Source organism: Ambystoma mexicanum, chromosome 1p, assembly GCF_040938575.1.
Source record: "Ambystoma mexicanum isolate Mex_15411 chromosome 1p, UKY_AmexF1_1, whole genome shotgun sequence".
NCBI classification, from domain to species: Eukaryota; Metazoa; Chordata; class Amphibia; order Caudata; family Ambystomatidae; genus Ambystoma; species Ambystoma mexicanum.
This window is the reverse complement of record NC_090921.1, coordinates 777,415,932-777,437,002: the sequence shown is the minus strand read 5'-3', so window position 1 is coordinate 777,437,002 and position 21,071 is coordinate 777,415,932. Positions and strand designations below refer to the sequence as shown.

Sequence of the window (21,071 nt, the reverse complement as noted above, 5' to 3'; positions counted from 1 at the left end):
TTGCATTTTATAGCTGGTGCATTCAGGAGTGGGTCAGGGGTGGGTGGCGTGGGGATCTGGCCCGCTGTACTAACTTCTTGATTTCTTGTCTGGTGTTGCTCCTATTGTCTGAGGATTGTCAACTCTTGGGATGCTTTGTCATCTTGTTCTCCGATGTGGGCCTGTTGTATCGGGCCAGTTGTCAGGGGGCTGAAAATTCAGTTTAAGGCCCACAGCGCCAGGACCTCAAGGCCCAGCTTTAGCTTTGATTTCAAGAGTGATAAGGTGAGGAGAGAATCGCATTAGTTTGCTGAATCAAATCACGGAGCTCTGGCTATGGGCGCAGGCGCTGCAGCAATGGGGGTGAATGGGAATATGCCAGATTTAGTTATTTATTTTATTGGATATTTGTATGGTGCCTATGCAACAATTGGTGCTGCAAGGCGCCACAAGACAAACAAATGGGGGGGGAACAAGGGAGAAAGATAACAATAACGGTCCTACTAGGCCTTGTGACATTCTGATCGTGCAAGTTCAGTAACAGGAAGTGAGAGGGTCACATTATAACACACTGACCTACGGCAAACAACACACACCCTGCAGAATGTGCAGATGTGTTGACAATGAGTGCTTGGTGCAAATGTTTCCATCATTACTGACTATATAATGAATTTCTTTATGCATACACCATAGTACCAGCTATTCTCAATACAAGCTGCTGTAAAATACACCATCACACTTGCACACGTAAGAAAAACCGAATGCTTTTTTCATATTTCTGTGGGTTTTTTGGACAGTAAATTGCACATTTTGTAGGCCATTTTTCCAAAAATGTCAAGGGGGGGAGAACCCCCCCATAACCCCTTTGGAGGGGTGGGCTCGCACGCTCGCTACTAAATTCGCCCTGGGAAATTTACGCCCCACCAGCTTTCAAACTCACCAGCCGCCACTGGTGTGTAGAGATATCGCGAGAGCCCCGATCTCGCCAGCGCGATCAGCTCCGCCCCCGCGCGCTACGCGCGCATTACGGGACAAGCTGAGGACGCGCACAGCAGCGTCTTCCCGGCTCCTCCGAGCCTGGGACGGATTTAAGAACTTTTAATGCGCTTTTAATCTATAGCATCCAAACCCTTGTTGGCCACGTTGGCCCATTAAATTCAGGACTCAGTTCATGCAATACCTGAAGCTAAGGTATTGGAAATTAAAGTCCCGGTGAAACCCCTGCCTGGCTCCGTCTTTCTTCAGGCACTATTTTACTACAGCCGCTTTATATAGCAAGTGTAACCAAGCTTAGAAATAGCATATTACCTTTTGTCCCGTTTCGCCCATTATTGCTCGGTTCCCAGTGGTTTGATCCTGCCCCCCCCCCCTTAATTGATTTCTAGAAACAGTGTTGCAAAGGGTACCTCAGCCAGTGTGTGTGGGCATACCGTTTACAGGCAATAGGTATTGGTATGTACTGACTTGAATAAGTCACGTATACTCGTTCAAGCAAAGGGAGCGGCCCCCTCTAATTATGAATTTACATATCTTTAGTATTTAACGAAGTAAAAAATAGATATCAAAAACACACAAGCCATAAAACATCCTTGAGCGTGGGAGTGATGGTACTGCAATCAGGGCGACCCTGTCACGGGGCTACGGTTCCCGCCTCCCTAGGGGATTCCCAAACCAGACATTTTACATTTGTCTAATTTCGGTCTTTCAACAAACCGGCAAAAACAAGAGGCTCCAAAGCGTGTGCCGTGACTGGGTAACACACCTGCCACTCAAATTGCCTTCTCGCGCAGACCGGAACGCCCGCTGTCAATCAAACTACTACAGTCCAATTCACGAGGAACGAAAGGAAAACTCCTTCTATGATTGGTCCCTGGTGTTACGCATGGCTCCGTAATACCGTCACGGGACGAGCACGCCTGGCTGACTGATTCATCAGCTTGACAGGGCACTGCTGCTGTCAGTCAACTGTGGGCGGTGGTGAGAAAGACCGCTCTCTATTTGACTAGAGTGACGGGGCTGTGAACCAATCACTGTGAGAAGGCAGTCAGACAAATGTCCCGGTTCACCACCTCCTACTGACTGAAAGTTATACTGTCCAATTAGAAATAACAATCAGTCAGACAGTCCGTCTTTTGTACCACCCCCATAAGCCAATGGACTTTGTGGCCGGGACGTGGGGAGGGACCCGGGACTTTGGCACTTGCCCAATCAGCGTCATTGTTTGTGTGCCTTCGCTGCCGGTGCTGCTGGTTGCCGGCTCCTGTCTGTTTCGCAGTGTCTGCACCTAGCTCCCACACATAGACAGCCCGGCCAGCACCTTTCTTAAGCATCCTCAACTTAAACACTCTCCGCTTACCGGATACGGAGCAAGGACGGAGTCGGTGGAGTCTCCGTGGGGACAGCAGCCAGGTGAAACCGGGGATGAGCTGGGCCTGGAGGGGGAGGTGCCTACGGGGATCGGGGGTGGGGCTGGGGATCGTCATCACGCCAGACCTTCATCATTACAGTCCACCATCATCATTTTCCTCCCGTCCTCCTCGCTACAGTCCCAGCATCATAACCATGTCTTACTACAGCTCTTCGCTATCAACACTCAGCATCATAGTCCTCTATAGACCTTTAGGATCGCCCCCAGTCTTCAATACTCCAACATTTCATCTCCATCACAGCATCCTCGCCTCATAGTCGGACTAATCCCCTTCGCTACTATGCTAGTAGCATCATGTTCCATACTACAACCGCTTACCACCGTTATTCCCATGACAGCTTAACAGTCCTTATCAATGCATCTCAACCACGTCCTCTGGTGTCTAACACAAAAATCCTTGGTACTTCCCATTCATCACTTAAGTCCTTCACCTCCCACTACAGCACAGCATTCTCCTCGCTCGCTCGCTCATCCTTGCTGCGGTCCCTCTATCACCATCTTGACAACATACTTTTATCGCTACCATCCATAACCCTAGCAGTCCCCGTTCGTCCTCTTCTTGCGCCGATCTAGCTAACACCATATCTCTCCTCCAGCATCGCGAACGTCCTCACTTAAGGGATGAATCGCCTCGTATTCACTATTGTCCCAGCTTCACCCTAATGTTCACTACTGGCCATAGTCCTACAGTCAACCCAACATTATTCTTGCCACCATGGGTCCAGGGACTCGCAGCTCCCACTCGGCTCCAGAATGTGATTAGTAGGATGATGTGTGCTGAAACCCAACCCCACACCATCTGGCACTCGGATCGCTCCCCACATTTTTGAAAGGGCAATTCCTTTTCATTTGTGAATAGCAACAAATCGCTTTAAATTAGCGTTAATGTAAGAGTTATGAGAGTTGTTGGGAGGGGCTTTTGCATTTGAACACCTAAAACGCTTCTCGGCTCCAGTCAGCAGCATTAGTCTCTTTTCTCAAGACGGTTTAAACAGTCACAAAATAACCTTGGGCCCCTTTTGTGAACTATTGTACTTTTAGTTTTGGTTATTAAGTGCCACCTGTAAACTGAAATGATTGCATTGGTATAAAGTTAGGAGGGAGATGGGGTGTGGGGATTGGAACATAGATTGTGGCCGTGTTTGGTTACTTAACCCCACCTACTCCATTGACTGCCCGTGTTCATGCTCATCCTTGTGTCTATTCCCACCAGAAACACACCATCTTGGGGCTTCTTTGAGACCGCTCTGTCATGCTGTAATAGCATTGTTTTGTATAATGTCTGCCAGTCATATGTTTAAGCAGTCCTTTGAGGGTTAATACCTGCCCTTAATGTGCAATGAAGGTTGCATTACCCAAATGTACCTTCAGCCACTTGATTTGGAAGCAATATGTAAATCCTTAATCTTTCACTTGCACGCTTGTGTGCAAGTATTAAGTAGGCATTTGCAGGCAGGCACTGACTTCATAAACCCAAGTACTCTCATAATATCTGGCAGTTTCCATCTCATGGCCTTTACTATTCTGGCAGTGCTTGGCAAATACCTCCCAGTCCTACACAAAAGCCAAAACTGCTGGAGTTGCCAATGCATGTTATGTTTGCTTCCATTCAGCATGGGGAATATAAAGGATTGTTTAACATATTTCTAAGGATTTATGTTTCTCAGGTTGTTTTTAATATATAATTTTACCAACCAGAAATGAAGATGTGTGGTCACACAGGGCCTAAATTGCAGACTGGGCTCACATCCTCCTTAATTACACTCTCTCATCTTAAACAAACAATTTCTCTTGCTCAGCATTATGTGTAAAAATGTGCCTACAGAGGTGATTCACTGTAGCCCGCCCCATCTTCACCATCATCCTTTCTGTGACATAATCATTACCTCACCATCAATTTAATCTCCAATGGTATCTTCATGTTCTCGGGTTGCTAATGGTATTGGAATACGGCTCATCTGACGTTAGTTTGGTCTGGAGTGCGCCTTTCCGCGTGAGTGTAGGTTTTTGTGCAGACCAGTTTCCATACAGTTGTGGTTTGCAGTTTCATGACGTATTGTGGGTAGCATGTTGGGAGCTGCATCTCTAAACCATATTTTCTCTTCTTGTTGGATTTTCTATTTGTACTTGTCCATGTAAATACTTTTATTGTCACCGTTAACATCAAATTGACTGTTAATGTTTATCTACATCCTTAATATGCATTAGCACTGTGATTGGTGTTTTGTACCATGCCACTTCCTAATCCTTGAAGCGATTTACTGCAACCTGCAGCTTTTCAGAACACCAAATAATCTGTTTAATCGAGATGTTTGAGTATACTGTAGCTCTTTCATGTCCGACACCTCCATCCAGCTCTAATATAAACCAGTCTGATATCATATTTAGCATTTTATACTTTCTAACTTTCTACCGTCCTTTCTACTTTATATTCAATGTCATTATTTTTTTTTTTTTTCTTCTTCTTGTCGGTTATTATCATTACGTAGCTTTCTAGCAGTAATCCTACCCAAACATGGGCTCTACCGATGTCCTAAGACATTAAAGAAAATGATCATGCAAATCCTGTAACATACTTGCTGTTTGCCATCTCAATCTGAAATCCTCTTTCAAAAGCACAGAGAACTAAACAGATTGTCCTGTTGTCCCCTAAGCACTGATGGCAACATTGGAATCAGATCTTTTTCGGTATGTGCTGTGGTTATCATGCAAACTGATACATTGCCGATGGTGAACCAATGAGACAACAGTCCCGTTGTGTCTACCATCCCCAAATAACCGGATCAGGCTGCAAACTACGAATGGTAGCTGAGTTTACATTTTTTTAAATTTTCTATCCATTTAAATGAGCTAATATTTTCTTTTTATTATTAAGTGAATTCAGCCTTACACTCCGTGTCGTAGTAAAAAAATCAGTTCAGAAATTAATTAAAATGTATACAATAGATCCATAAGCCAGTCACAATGTTAAAAATAAAGATAATTAGTAAAAACGTCAGAATTTACAATAAGCCCATGGATAGGACATAGGAGTAAGAACGGTAAAAAAAACATTAATATATATTGACAATCTAGTTAGAGAATAAATAACAGTTAATTAAATGTGAAGCATAATATAATAAGTGCATGCTAATTCCTAAACACAGGAGCAGAATTACGTTCTACTTCAGTGCAATTAAATCTACTTCATGCAGAAACCTAATCATAGCAGTTGTCCGAGCAGTCTCATGACCAGGTGACAAATGGAACCAGAATGAATCGGAGGATAGCCAAGCATCATCGTGTACAAATCTTGCAAATTGCCCCTCCGTTAGACGCACAAGGGGGGGGGAAAAACCTATTTGGAGCTAAAAATAATTAGTACTGGCTATTGAGGATCACACCTGTAGCCATAGAGATAAAACAAAGTTTAATTTAAAAATAATCATGTTTAAAACGACAGCAATTCGCTATTGGTAACCATGAAGGATATCCATATGTCGTGTCATAGATGCTGAATCAAAAAGGTAGACTAATGTGTACTAACACATTTCAAACACATTTTTACTGTCAGTAAAAATGTGTTTGAAAAGTGTGATCCCCAATAGCTAGTACTAATTATTTCTAGCTCCAAATAGGTTTTTTTCCCCCTTGTGCGTCTAAGGGAGGGGCAATCTGGTTTCTACACTTTTTCTATATTTACCTTGCTTTCCACTGCAAATAACAGGTATTTCAAGGAACGTAACGCTGGACGTTTCACAAATAAGGTAGACCAAACTTCAATAGTATGTAACTGATTACAATGCGAACAGGAATTCGGGGGTAGTTTGTCATTTCGAATGCTAGTAATTTCCCTGGTAGGGAGCACAATGAATCTGTTAGCTCATAATAGCGTTTCACCCTTGAATGTCGTTTAGAACCAGTCATGGTTTCTTTCCCATCAGCAGTTTTTTCTTTTTTTTTTTAAATCATTCCCATAGCACTATCACTTTTGAGGTAGTAACACTGTTAGTTATATTGCAGCCATGTCTTGGGAGAGGTGCACCTAATCTGCTATTGACTTGGAAACCGGAGCTTGCTGTCTACAGTCCATGCTCTGATCCACCAGAAGTCCCTGGTTGTCACTGAAGAGCATAAGCCATTAAGCTTCACCCAGTGGGACGTGCATATGTTTTTTTATTTACTCTTGTGGTTTGTTCCTCATCACCACCCGTTTGTGATGTTAAGTTGGCATCATCGCAACATTCTGTCTAGAATCGCTGATCTACTTCAAGATTATTTTCATTACTGTTATCAGCTAGACAGGGTGTGGTACGAGAGCCGATGCCCACCCTCAGTTCGTGGCCCTTAAAGCCTCCAGTTTGTCTGACCCTGCCAGAACAGTGTATTAAAACAAAAGCAAAAACACTTCATTATGGGTAATTCGTTTTAGTCATAGCAAATACTTCCTTGCCCTTTTTTTTTTTCCTTCTTCGATTTACATTCATAGCTATTTACTATACTAGCTAGCAGTGTGAACATGTAGTGTAATTTTGGCCCTCCTTCAACAGCAGAAAAGCATAATTGCGGTGGTTACTATTTTAAATGAACAGCCCCCATATTTTGTAGTGACTGGGCAATGACTTGTTTGACTAAGCCAACAATATTTTAAGTACAGAGGGTAGACCACTCGTGAGCTACTTTGAGAGCATTCTTTTTGGCATCATCAATGACCTGAAAAATAAATATTTGCTTCTTCATATCAACAAATTTCTAAACTTCAGGCAAGCATTCCAATAAGATACTGAATCACCAAGGAATTAAGGTGGACCAGACAGATCGAATTCGTTCTGCATGACAATAGATAACACGCCTTTCACTTTGGGTAACAAACGCAACCCCTATATCTTGCAACAGTGTGGACGCAGCTGTCGGTAGCCAAATAAAAGTTGGTCTACTCGGTGTCGGTCCTTCAGCTTCTCCTCTCCAAGCAGACCATGATTCTCACCGGCAACACTGCACTAGGTTTTAGTCTGTTCATATAGTGGAGCTGAGGTGGTTCCATAGGCCACAAGCTCCTTCAGTTCAGATTCCAATCAACACTTCAGGGCTCAATCCAGGAGCACTTACTGCGACTAGGCTCTGTCCTTGAAGTTCTCATCTTTATAAATTACCCGGGGGGAGGGGCCTTCACCAAGAAATTAAGGGCTCCAGAATATCTGGTTGTGCCCCCCTCATTGCGATCACAACCTGTAGCTTGATATGTTGCCTCACAGCGATCAAAATGTGAAGGGGTTCTCCCGTTCAGTCCCATTACCCTCTTCATGTATAGATGTAATCGGAATGATAAGTAGCATTTGAAGACCAATATTTGCATTCCACGACAAGGGTACTTGTGTTCTAGCATAGTACATGACACTTTTCATGAATAGCAGCCACGAGGAATATGGATACTGGCCATAGTATAAATGCAGGACACCGATGTATGAAAAAGGTAGACCTAATCCAGAATAGACAGACAACTCAGATTAGCTGCCCCACAGAATGCAAAAGTGCTAAAGCATGGGTACAGGAGACTAGTTGAAAGAATGTAGAAAGCTGCACATGCCATAGCGTAGATAGTGGATGAAGATTAGAGGCTACCACTAAGGTGTCCATATCCAGACGGATTGGTATTAGAAGAGGAACATGGTTATCAAGTAGTCTTGCAGTTAGAGAGCATAGAAACAAGTCGCTGTGGTGTGCATCAATGCTCACCAATCATTAAAGAGGTGGTGGAAGCAACACTAAACAAGTGAAACCATGAGGGAGGCGTTTTTGAAGATCATAACCCTGAGAATGATATCACTCTGAACGCCAACAATTTTGAAAGGTTTAGGGATTGGCAATTTTGCAGGTTAGGCAATACGTGATTAAATGTGATGCCCAGGTTCAGACATTGGCAAAAAGATGAAGTCGGGATTAGCGCCCACTCTGCACTTTACATCTTTCTTTTCCTGTTCTTAACATTAACTAAAATAATTTTATAAAATTATCTTGGGAAGTACACAAATCACATAACCCAACATGGCCATTTTGAAAAAAAAAAATATTATCAAAGTGTGTTGTGCAGAATGGGAATGATACTAGCTTCGTTGTCGCCATCATCAAGGGAAGTATGTGTACCAGCATACTAATTGATGTGATCTGAAAAGATTCCCTCTGGGTTTATCTTTTCTGTTTTAAACGTTAAAACGTGCCCAAAATATAGGCTTGTGAAATAGTTATTTGGAAACGTGCACAAAAACGTTTGCATTATACAAAAAAACAACAATTTTTTTTGTGTCAAATGAGCATACCTCAAAATATGTTTGCTAGAGGCCCGTGATATCTGGAATGCTCTCTTCTGTTTAGAACTTCCACTTAAATGGCATACATTTTTTTATTAAAAAAAACAGGTAATGGACTAACCAATGCTACTAGTATGTGAAAAAGCAAACCTTCACAGAAGACCATACAGGAATATCAATGACCTAAGAGGAGTCCAGGATCACTGTATTGCTTGCTGGCAAAGCCAGGACAAAAGCATGAGTGCTTTGGTTCCAAAGTTCTAATCACCTTTTGGACTAACACTTTATACTCATCATTGGAGGTGGCTGCCTAGGTTTTGAAACTCCCCAACTGAACAAACCAATTCATATACCTTCCCCATAATGACGTTTTTATAGCAACCGCTCTCTGGTGTAAGTTCATTGGTAATAAAAGCGCTTACTGTGCTGCTAAAGAAAGTACACATACATGCAGGTTTATCAACTTCAGACCTATGAAAGAGTTGGCCATGCTGGAATTTTGTATTTTAATCTTGCAGAGAAACAGATTTCTGCAAGGAGTGCTTAACACACTGAGCAGCTTCTGAAATCGCTCCACTCCACTTATCAATATGCATTTCAACTTTGGCTATTTCACATGATCAATATAATTCCCACAGGAAGGTGAGAATGCCACGCGAGAATGTACTTGTTAACAGCAGATGGGTTTAGTGCCTCAGCAACATGCCATAAATTATTTGGAATTCTGAAGTTTGGTAAAGAATGGGAACTGACTGCTTTAGATCAGGCAGTCTTGTGCCCCCCTCTCCTCCAAGGTTGCGGGCTGGGGCAAGTGTCCCTTTTGCTCTACCATTAAGAGTTCTCTGGGCTCAATTCAGTAGGTGGAGGCCCAAGTTCATTCCAGTCCTATATATGCATGGAAAGAACACTGAGAGCTTGCCCTGCCAACGGTAGACCTTCCATAGGTTTTGACACGGCCAGAGTTCAGGTGGGACTCCTATGATTTTGGGCCAGGAATGATGCACAAACTTCATCTTGGATAGTTCTGAGCTGCACATTCAGGTAGTCCTGGATCTCAAGAGTATGCAACACCAAGTTCAATTTGTCGACCTGCAGAAGTGATGTTAAATATTATGTTTGTTGCATACGTCTGTGTGACGGCACTCAACTCTTTGATACATGGACCTATCCCAGACTCTCATTTGCACATGGCCTTTATATATGGTCCAAGCTGAGGACATAGAATTGAATACCATCCCAAATTTAACTTTCCATGTCACTTCATTTTGTAACCCAACATATCTTACTGTTGCAATGGGCAAAAAGCCGTTCCTGCAGAACAGTTTGGAAAGTGAGATGTTATGTGAAAACGTGGTAATTGAAGGAACAGATGCACAGTGCACCTGTCTGGGAAAGTCTTTTGTTTAGATAACCATAACGATTAATACCAGTACTTCTGCTGTTTAATAATTGTGAAATTATGCTCTTATGCAATCAGTTCTTTAAGTGTGGTAAATCTCACGCGGAAACAACATGCAGATTTCGGAGGAGCCATCGTAGACCAGAAACCTTTGGACTTTCCATACACATTTCTTTTCAATGGTAGTAGTTTCTTTCTGTACCAAGTGCTGGACTGTGTAGCACTCATCACTTTGCTTTTCTTCTGGTGTTCACAACCCTGGTGCTATCCTAGTTTCCGCTTTCTTTCTTAACACCACGTTCAGACTCTCCCTTTGAAGCAATGGATGTATTGGGTGTGTCTCCCATATTTATTACCAGTCCTTTTAAATGCCAACTGGGTTATTCTTTGATGTAGCTTTCCTAATATAGGTGAGTTGTACAATATGTGGACAAGGGAGTCATCCATGTGGATCTCGGTCACCCATATTCTCTTTTCTGGGAAATAAAACTTTTAGGCGGGACAGTAGCCAGGCCCACTTTTTATTTTTTTTTAAGAGCCTCCTGTTACAAATCATTAAGTAACCACTTCGGTGTTGCTTGATAGCTCCACGTCATTTGGTCATAGGTACAAGGAGCCACTCCTGGGAACCGTTTCAAATGGTAACTAGTGACGCATTTCCGAGGAAGCAGTCCCACATGTGCCGCCTACATTGTCTTTGTATAACAGAATCTCCTTTTGAGTTCTACATTCAGTTTGTTGTAAAACGTTCACCTCACCTGAGCACATGCCCAACTAGAGAAGAACCCGTCCATTAACTGCTAACCAATGTGGCAATATCATCCTAAGGTGGCTCTGCTTTCTTGTAGAAGTTGACATGTGTCAACACTTGCACATCTAGGTATTTGACTGCACACCCTGCTCACCACGAACTCTGAAAATGGCACACACCTTGGTGCCAGGCAACTCTTAAGGCAATATCTCCTTATGAAGACAGAATTACCAGGCTCACAGCATGGAAAGATGTCTCCGGGTCTTTCGGCAAGGTCTCCCGAACCTACAAGTAGATAGGCTCAAGTGGCAATGCTTCAGGCCGGTTTCAGAACAGATCTTTGAAATCTTATTCTCGAGGACCCCATTTTGTCTTATTTGCCCCAGTTGATTTGTCTGAGCAATCGGAGTTCTTGAAAAACGTTCCTAGTAAAATGAGTGCCATGATCCCTATTGATACTGATTGGCCCGCCATACCGTGGCACAACATTTTTAATTGGCGTCTTGACAACAGCAGGTGTATTCGCATTTCTGCAGGGGTATTTATTGACTCAATTTGTAAACATGTCCACACCTACTAAACTAGGCATTCCTGCAGCTCTGGCCATCTGGTCAAAACGAACCTACACATTCACAAAACTCCCCGACGGTGGCAGATGTGCTTCTTGACTTGCTTTGATGATTTTGCAAACATTATATTGCTGTGATGCTAAGAACTGTATGGAATGCTATTTGGCAACCATGGGGAAATCTGGCGCAAAATCAGTCATGCTAAACTGCATTCACTGTCCCAACTTTGTCCACTTGTGCAACTGCGTCTTGCATGTGGGGAAAAATAATGAAGTAAAAATGGAGGCCAGGGATACACATTTCAAGTTGCCAGCTATAAATAGCTCTCTCCACCTCAATTTCATACATTCACAAAGCACACCGTTTCCTACTCTCCAGGAGCCAATTATTATCGAGCCAATAAAACGGCTAGTTGTGATTGCCAAGTTTGCAGTCTGAGTGAGGAGCTACCAATAAACCATTTACTGCACACCACATTTTAGCCTGTTACTCACGACCTGCTGTACCATAAACATTATTTTCAGTGTTGGAAGTATCATCTTAAATCCTAGCAAGTTCATGAAGAATAGTGTGAAGTGGTGGCTGCACTTCATTTTTGGGAAACATCGATCTGAGGTGGCTATTTTCTTGAGGAAGCTGACCTATATCAACACTGGCACATCTAGGCATTTGACTGCAGAGGTCTGTTTTATATGAGGAGGATGAATAGTTGAAACAATTATAGGGGCATGGGTAGAATGTATGGTCTTGCGAGAAGCTTGCAGCGTTCTTGAGCGTCAGTTGGTCTGGAGCTTGTCTACCTGTGGATGCTGGCTGTACTGGGGGCTGCTACGATGAAGCTTGTACATAAAGTATTCTTTTATTTACTAGTCGTCCCAGATCCTGCTTCATTTAATTGGTGATGAGTCGTGCAGCCGCTGGTGACTGTCTAACGCGGGTCCTGCCTGTCCGTGTCCAGGACGTCTGCACGAGAAGAGGTGTGGCCCAACGGCTGGTGTCCATTGAGGCCCAGCGGCTGGTCTCCGGTGGTGAAGATCCCGACCGCCCCTAGGATTTTGGGTCCTGCTCAAGGGGCCAGTGACAGCGCGATTCCCTCTGTGCACTGAAGGAAAGGACGTGTACCGATCCAGAGGGAGCTGCCGGCATTCCTTTGCCCAGCAACGGGCAGTGGCATCGGAGAGCGCGGTCAATGCCTAGGCCTGAGGAAAGGACTATACTGCATACAATGCGCACCTGCACTGAAGCTGTTGGTGGCATTGCGTTGTCCAGCAACGCTGTAGTGGTGGAGGCGGCAAGGGAAAAGCGTGGCATGAGCTCTGGAGTACAGCATGGAGCACAGTGAACATCGTTTTTTTAATTTATTTTTCTCCACAAGCGCTGTGCAGGCGCATAAGGATACTGCCTACCAGAGCCACAATGATCCGATAAGGTGAGCGGACAGGGTGAAACTGGGTGAGGGAAGGTTGTAGCTGTGCAGAAGATTACCATGGCCATGCAGTGTGTCCCGGGCCCCCCTGTCTTCATGGCCTCTTCAGGTCCTGTGAAAGTAAGATGGAGCCAGTGGAAGAAAGGGTTTCTCCCCTGTGTTAAAGCGGCGTGCGGAAATGGCATTGTGACAGATTGGCAGGTGTCTCTTAATGCACTTTTTGGGGTATGAGGGCCAAATTCTCTTTGAGACACTTCCTGAGTTGGTATGATCATATGAGTCAGTTTCCCTAAGTGAATTGGACACAGCCTTACTGAAGCTTGATGCACATTTTAACCCAAAGACCAGTACAATCTTGGAATGGTACAATTTCTGTTTTCTGTGTGCAAGAAAATGGAGAGCGTGTGGAAGAGTACATCACAGCGCTACATCTGGCTCTTGACATGCACGTTTGGAAATGCGTTGGACAAGCACATCAGGGAACAGTTCATGATCCACTGCACAACAATCGAATTAGGGAGGAGTTGTGGATGAAGGACGACCTGTGTCTTGACAAAGTAATTGGCATTGCGAACATTTTCGATGGCATGCGTTGTAAAGCTGATCAAGTCCGAGAACAAGGAAGTCTGCCCAGATGTGCTCAAGGTTGGCACAGAGGACAAGGGAAGAAAAAAGGGCAAGACGGGTCAGGGATGTCACAAGTAGAATACTGATGGGGGGGAAAAGTGAATGTTCTGGCTTGAGGAGTGGCAAGGTGGAAGAGCAACACTGGTTTAGGTGTGCCTGCAAAAATGGCTCTTGCTGGATCTCCAGCATGTCCAGGAAAGAAGGTGATCTTTTAAAAGTGCAAAAGATCGGAATGTTTTGCAAATAGTTGTAAAAACTTTGAAGTGGGCCCCAACAAGAAAAAGGTGTTCTACGTATCGGGGGATGAGTTTGATTTATCAGATGGACGAGGAGGAAAATGTTGATATGATTACTGTTAACGCCTCACCCTGCTCATCCACTACATTATGTGAGAGTCTGGTCGCAGAAATTCGGGTGAATGGGAGGGGCATAGAGATGATGGTGGATTCAGGAGCCACGAGATCTCTGATGTCAAGAAGGGTGTTTGAAGAGGAGTTTCTAGGGCAAGTGGAGTGGTTCATTCCACCAGATGTCAAGCCCGCTGGATATAACGTGGACAGAAATGACTTGTTGGGATATTTTGTGGCCAAAATGGAATTTAAAGTAGGGTGTGCTGAAGGAAAGATGTATGTTACCAAGAGGGGTCCAACGTTATTGGGATGAAGAGGGCAAAAGAAACAGAATATTTTCCTAGACCCGAATACGTGTGAGCAGATTTTTCAAGTAAGTGAGGTGTGTGGCGAATGTGACTCGGAGCAATACAGCAAAGTGTTTGACAGAGGTTTGGGAAGGATAAAAGGAATGAAGCATTAGATAATTCTCAAGGATGGCAGTGTGCCGTTGTGGCCAAGCTACAACCGGTTCCGTTGGTTCTTTGAGAAGGGGTGAAGGAAGAGATCAATAAAATGCATGAGATGCGTATAACTGATAGAGCGAGCAGCGTTGAGTGGATATCCCCCTTGGTTCTGGTGAAGAAACCAAAGTGGTGAGTTGCTTGTTTTTGTTGATTTGAGGGACTGAAATGGGTGTGTTATGCTGGCGAGGCACCCTTTACCGATCTTCAGTGAAATGTCTGATTGGGACATGGAAGATCTTCCCGAAACCTGACTTGGCTTCAGCGTACCACCATGTTGAGCTGGAGCCAGAGTGTAGGAAATTGATAGCCTTTGTATTTCACGAAGGAATTGTTTAGTTTTCTTTCGCAGGATGCTGTTTGGCCTAGTTTCTGCCTCCTCTTCCAGAAGGTAATCTACAGGTTATTTAATGGATTGCCAGGGGTGCACTGTTTCCAGAATGACATTGTGATATGTCTGGAAACTGAGGAAGAGCATGAGAGGAGGCTGAGCGAGATATTCTGGGCAAGAGAGGAAAGACATTTGAAGAAGTGTTTTCCAGCGGAAATCTGGGGAATGTTTTCAGGAGAAGGGGTGAGGCCCACAAAGGAGGTGGTGGAAGCTGTGAGTAAGGCTGAGTTAGGATAGAACAAAGGAAAGTTATCTTGGAGATGATCGAGTTCTACCAAAAATGTGTACGAATTTTGCAGACAAGGTGTGAGAAATGAGAAGGCGGTTAAAAAAAAAAAACGCAGATTTTGTGTGCAAAGAGAAGGCTGACAAGGAATTTACAATGATAAAGCAGGAAATTGTACATGGCGAGTGTGCTAAAACAATTACCGACAGGAATAAAGTCGGTAATACCAATAATGTGTGGATTGGAGCGGTACTATCGCAATTACAAGAGGGAAGGAGTAGAATGTGTGATTGTGTTTGGAGCCCTGAAAGCTGATATTGGGTGGTAGAAAACGAGGCTTTAGCATGCCACTGGGCTGTAGAGAAATTCAGAAATGTTGTGTGGGGAGCACAGTATCTTGAGGACAGACCATGGACCGTTGAAAGATATTTTTGAGTGAAAGAGTCTGGCTATGGTGTGTCACCGTATGGCCAGTTGGGTGGCAAGGATGCAAAGCCATGCATTTGTGCTGGAGATAATACCAGGAAGAAAGAATGTTTTGGCTGACCATTTGTCCGTCCAGTTGAGGCGGACAAGAATAGGGAAAGGACTAAGCATATGAAATGGTCTACGTGACACATGAGGGTGTCGTAGGAAGGGAGGAATGGGAAATGGGATGTGAGATGACGTTCACATGGCTTGTGTTATGCAATATGTGAGGTTGCAATGTCCAGAAATATGGAAATTGACTGTAGAGGTGAGGGTGTATTGGGTGGTTGAGGGAGGAGTTTAGTCTGGAAAGGGGCCTGCAGTACAGGTGGTGGAGAATAGTTGTCCCTCTGTTTTTAAGGGAGAGATGAGTGGATGTGGCCCCTACTGGGCACATTGGAGTAACAAGAACTAAGGCTGTATTAAGAGAAGACTATTGGTGGCAGGATTTGACAGAGTAATAGAGAGAATACTGGAGGGTTGCGTTGAGGGTAAAAGGGCAGGTAAGGGATTTACAGCTAAAGCACAACCACTGGTTAAGGTCGATGTTCTGAAAGGTGTATGAGATGAACTATCAATGGATGTTTTGGTCCCGGTAGAGCTTGTTGGGAATCGGGGCAGGTTCTTAATGGTGGTGTTGGATTTGTTATTGAGGTGGGTGGAGTTCAAAGTAGTAAGGGAAGCACATGCTGTTACTGCAGCATTTCTTGATGAAATATTTGAAGGAGGTTATCTGGGAAGCAGTTTAACTGATAACCGAAGCCAACTTGTGGGAAAGGTATTTGGTGATTACGTGAAGAAACGTGGGATTGTCCACAAAAGGACAGCTCTTTGCCATCCCAAGAGTAATGATGCGGTTGAGAGGATGAACAGATCCATAATGGATGCGATCCGGTTGGCTGGAGTATGTGGGCGAGACTAAAGTGGTGCAGGAACGATTATATGCACTCAGGATGTCCCCTCATGCAGTGACTGGTGTAACACCTTTTGAGATAAGAGGCAGAAAGGGCAATACAACGGTGTTGCCTCCATGATTGGGAAGGATGAGGGAATCTGTGTAGTAGAGGATGTGAGAAGCAAGGTGAGTCGTAAAAAGGAGATGTTGACGGGGAGGGTCAATGAGAATAGAGGATGCAAAGTTCCTAAAGTTACAGTAGTGGGTGAGGATTAAGAAGGGAGTGATGAGGAAGAAGGGTGATTCTGTTATACAGTGATCCCGTGCAAGTGGAAACAGTGCATTGAGAGTTAAAGGGGGGGAGGGGGACAGGTATGGAATTTGGGAAGGGTGGCGAAATTGAGGAACGGTGGTAGTGTGAGGAAGGAAGGGACTTGGTGTATGTGGAGGGTGAATAGAATTATAGGGGCATTTGTGGACTCGCGTGAGAAGCTGGCGGCGCTCTAAAAGGGGAGTTGGTCTGGACCATGTCTACCTGTTGATGCTGGCTGTACTGGGGGATTCTACGATGAAGCTTGCACATGAATATTGTTACTTACTGATGGCTCCGGATCGTGCTTCATTTCAGGTTCATGGTGAGCAGGGTCTGAAATTATTTTTTTCGGCAAGATTTAATTCGAAAAAATGTGCGTCAATGAAGGGACATAGAACCCTCCCATTGCTCTAGAGCTAGCCTTTTCCCCTTTCATTTATTTGAATGCTTATTTCACAGTTACCCCGGTCCCCAGACCCATAAATTACTGGCGTAACAAAATTTGGTTACTTCTAGCCCCCTCCGCGGATCGTGTGGCTTCTGCTCCTGTGTCCAGAGGTGCGAGCGCAGGAAGGGCCTGGTGGAGCGCTGAAGGAGAGAGGGGGCGGGGTGTCCCTCGGTGTCGGTGCTGGACGCGGCCCTACCTGTGGCTGAGAGGACCGATTTTTCCCGAGGGTGCGGTGCTGATCCTGGTGCAGCGGACGTTGGGCTGATGGCGTTGGAGCCGGCGGTGGAGGCAGACGCGCTGCTGAAGCGTCGGCGGCTATGGTGCTGCCCAGTCGGGGGCGAGACCTGTGGTGCGGGCGCCGGCTTCTGCAGGTGGGAGGTCCTGCTGCTGGCAAGCCGGTGGAGAGGCGGAGATGAGTGGTGCCCCAAGTTGGAATCCCCCCCCTACGGCCCCCTTGAGTGCTGCAGCTGTTGGCTCCTCGCTGACGGAGAGACTGTTGTGCCTGGACGGAGAAGGAGGGGCACGGGTGGCCCGAGCCCTGTTCGGGGCTGGGTTAGCTCCGTGCCCTAAGCAGAGCATGAGCGGGGAGGCTTCGGGCTGCATGGTGGGGGGGGGCCTGGCCCATCACTGCGCGGCTTTGCAGGTCTGCTCCGGGATCGAGGACTGGCGCGAGCCGGGAAGCTATATTTATCTCCTGCAACATTCCCTTTGTGGGGCCCCTATACTGCTCTGGGGGGTGAACGCTGCTGCCTTGCTAACAAGCTGTGGGGACCCTGAAAGCCTGCGCCAGGGCTCTGCTTGGCTCTTGGGTGCTATTGATTGAGGATACAGGTCAGCAATCTAGGAGCGGAGGCCATTGAGCGTGGGGGGACCAGGGTGGTGGTGCACATGCCTGCAGTGCCGCTGGCCTGCTTGGTTCTGTGTGCTGGAAATGTGACTCTAACCCCAGGATCTAATTGGAATGGACTGTGGTTCTAGCCGATTGATAGTGCGGCGACTCACGGTGGTTCGGGGATCTCGCTCCTAAACTGGGATAGCGGTGAATTGCCCCGGTTGGGCGGTCCTGTTGGGCGATCATTGTATGGTGAGCCGGGACTGACGTTCAACTGCGGCTTCTGTGTGCTGGATCCCGTGTGGGAGGACGCAAAGGTGTGCTCCTGTGGCCTATTTCTCGGGCTGTCATTCTGCGGGGGCAACCGTAGGTCCTGTTTAAGGCCCAATTTGATTACCGGTCTCAGCTGTGTAGACTACGGCCGGTATATTTCCGCATTTTGACTCTATGGGGAAATCGGAAGAGGCAGACGAGGATGGAGCAATTTGCCCGCTCGGAGCAATCCCAGGCAGCCACCTCGCAGAACCCAGCGTCGGAACAAGTGGACATTGCAGCTCTGAACCAGATGCTTCTGGTGCTGAAGGGGAGCACGGACACACTAGGAGCTAAGATAGACGCTCTCTCCTATAAGGTTGATATCTCGGCAGTTCAAATAGAAAGGTTGTGTGGCCACATGGAAGAGGCGGAGCAGAGGATTGGAACCACAGAAGACAATGTTACTCGCTGCAGCGCGAGGTTGCATCTCTCCAGCAGCTGGTAAAGAAAATTGCAGCAAAGAAGGAAGATTTAGAGGGGCGATCAAGGAGGAATAATGTGCAGATAATTTGGATTCCGGAATCGACCAACATAGATGATATGGAGAAGTTTGTCGAAACTCCTGTTGGACGTCCTGGGTGGTCCGTCGCTATCTCCTATGTTCATGGTTGAACGGGCGAACCGCTCCCTGGCCCCTAGACCACCGCCGGGTGCCCCGGAGCGCCTCATTATTGCAAGGATTTTCTGCTACCGGGATAGAGACGTTATCTTGAGAACCGCCAGGGAGAAGAAGGATTTAATATGGGAGGGTGCACTATACGTCTCTTCCCGGACTTTAGCCCGACAGTTCAAGACAAAAGGAAAACCTTTCAGGCGGCAAAAAGTATTTTGCGGAGCAAGGGTGTAATCTACTCTATGATGTATCCAGCTAGGCTTCGGTTGCAGCACAATGGGGCTGCAGTCTTCTTCACGGTGCCAGAGGCAGCGGAGCAATTCGCCAGGGAATTTTCCGGAGCTGGGGGGGTGGGGAGGTTTATGGGATCACCCCGGAGTCCCTCCTGAAATGGTGCTGGGAGCTATGAAGTGGGAGTGTTGATAGTTCTGGCAATATTAATGTTCCTTGTCACATGGGTTGATTGGGGGGGACTGGGGGGACGTCAAGTCTATTGATAGGCGTAGCCTTATGGTGTCCTGGGGCTGCCCTCAGTGTCCCCGGTCACCACAGCGACTGCGGTAGTTAGGTGGGGTTATTGTTTCTCCACTATGGTTGATGTGGGGGTAGTGTGGCAGGGGATGGGTAAAAGCCGGTTGGTTTTGGTTGCTGGCATGGGCGGCGGAGGGCGTGGGAGGGGGAGTGTTGGGGTTTACAGTTTCCCGGATTTGGTGTTCTGGTTATTGAGGTTATGTCTCGCATACGTTCTGATACTGGTACTAAGGGTGGTAGATCAGGTCCCTCAACACTGTTTTTGCCGGTGGTTTGTGGGGGTTGTGGGTTGGAACCCAGTGCTCCTCGGTGTGTGTGTTTTTTATTTTTTTTGGATGTGTGAAGGGAAGGACAAGAAGCTGATAATGATGACGTGGTATGTGAGGGGTTTCACGGACCAAAAGAAATCTCGCCTTATAGCCTATTACAGTAGGAAGCATAATGTCAGCATTTTATGCCTGCAAGAAATAACACCTGGCTAGTGATGCGCACCATCCCAGGCTGGCAGGCTGGGGTGTGCATAGGTACTGCTCATCCTTTTCTTCACACTCTAGAGACGTGGCGACATATATTCATGGGTCTCTTCAGTTCCGCTTACACAAACAGATTAAAGACGGGGAGGGCCGGTTTATGCTGTTAGCGGGAGAAATTGGAGGTGTTAAAATTTTAATTATTAATGTGTACGCCCCTAATGTTGACAGTCCTGATTTTTTTTTTTTTTATTTTTTTTTCACCAATGTGCGAGCCACATCCATAGGTTCCCGGGATATGAAGTGCTATGGACAGGTGATTTCAATTTAGCTCTTTCACTAGATCTGGATAGATCGGCTTCTCAACAGCAGGCGCTTCCTCAAGCGGCTAGGGCATGGGCCGCAATATCTGCATATCATGATCTATGGCGGGAGGAGCACCCAACGGCTAAGGAATTCACTTTTTTTCCGAGGTTCATGGCAGCTCTTCCAGGATTGACTATATTATGGCCACTGCCGCTGTTGCCAGGGGTGCGGAGGGAGCTAGAATACTTCCGCATACTCTGTTGGATCATTCTCCTGTTCTGGTTCACGTCAACGGGGTTGCGGAACCCCATTCCCTGCCTCACTGGTGATTCCAAGCAGCGTGTCTGCAGGATGGGGCCTTTTACGCTGGAATAGAACAAGATATCCAAACATATTTTCAGGCCAATGGTGGTTCGGGCCCCAGCCCTACCACAATTTGGGAGGCATTTAAGGTTTACATTAGAGGGTGCTGTATCTCCAGAGAAGGGGTGACATTAAAGGCTTTGAGAGGATCCATGAGGATGCTGGAGTGAGTTATTAAGGAGTTAGAAAGGAAGCAGAGAAGTTCTGACGGCCTTAGAATACAAGATGAACTGAAGGTGCGCAGGGAAGAGTATCAACAACTTGCAATGAAAGAAGAAAATTATCTGGGAGACCCTATTATGGCATTGAGATATGGGGATCGGCCGAGTAGGACTCTAGCATGGGCTATCAAAAAGGAGAGGCAATCCTCCCCTATTTCTGGGATAGTGAGTGAGGAAGGGGAGACTATTAAAGCCCTGCGCGGGATAAATAAGGAGTTCTACAACTATTGTGGGAAGTTGTATAGCTCGCATTATACAGGTGGGCAGAATAAGCTAGTGGAATATCTGGATGAGCTAGCACTGGGCTGGCTAGATAGCGAGCAGGGCGGAGCGCTAAATGTTCCCATGACAGAGGCGATC

General features: G+C 45.9%; 1 protein-coding gene across 1 annotated transcript in view; it reads left to right on the top strand.

The window, feature by feature from the left end:
- Nucleotides 1–2,056: 2,056 nt before the first annotated feature.
- GATAD2B (GATA zinc finger domain containing 2B) overlaps nucleotides 2,057–21,071 on the top strand; it is an 851,520-nt gene continuing 832,505 nt past the window's right edge. The window contains exon 1 of the mRNA XM_069651324.1: nucleotides 2,057–2,388. The gene's annotated coding sequence lies outside the window, so the exon portion shown is untranslated. The remainder of the gene's footprint in view (nucleotides 2,389–21,071) is intronic.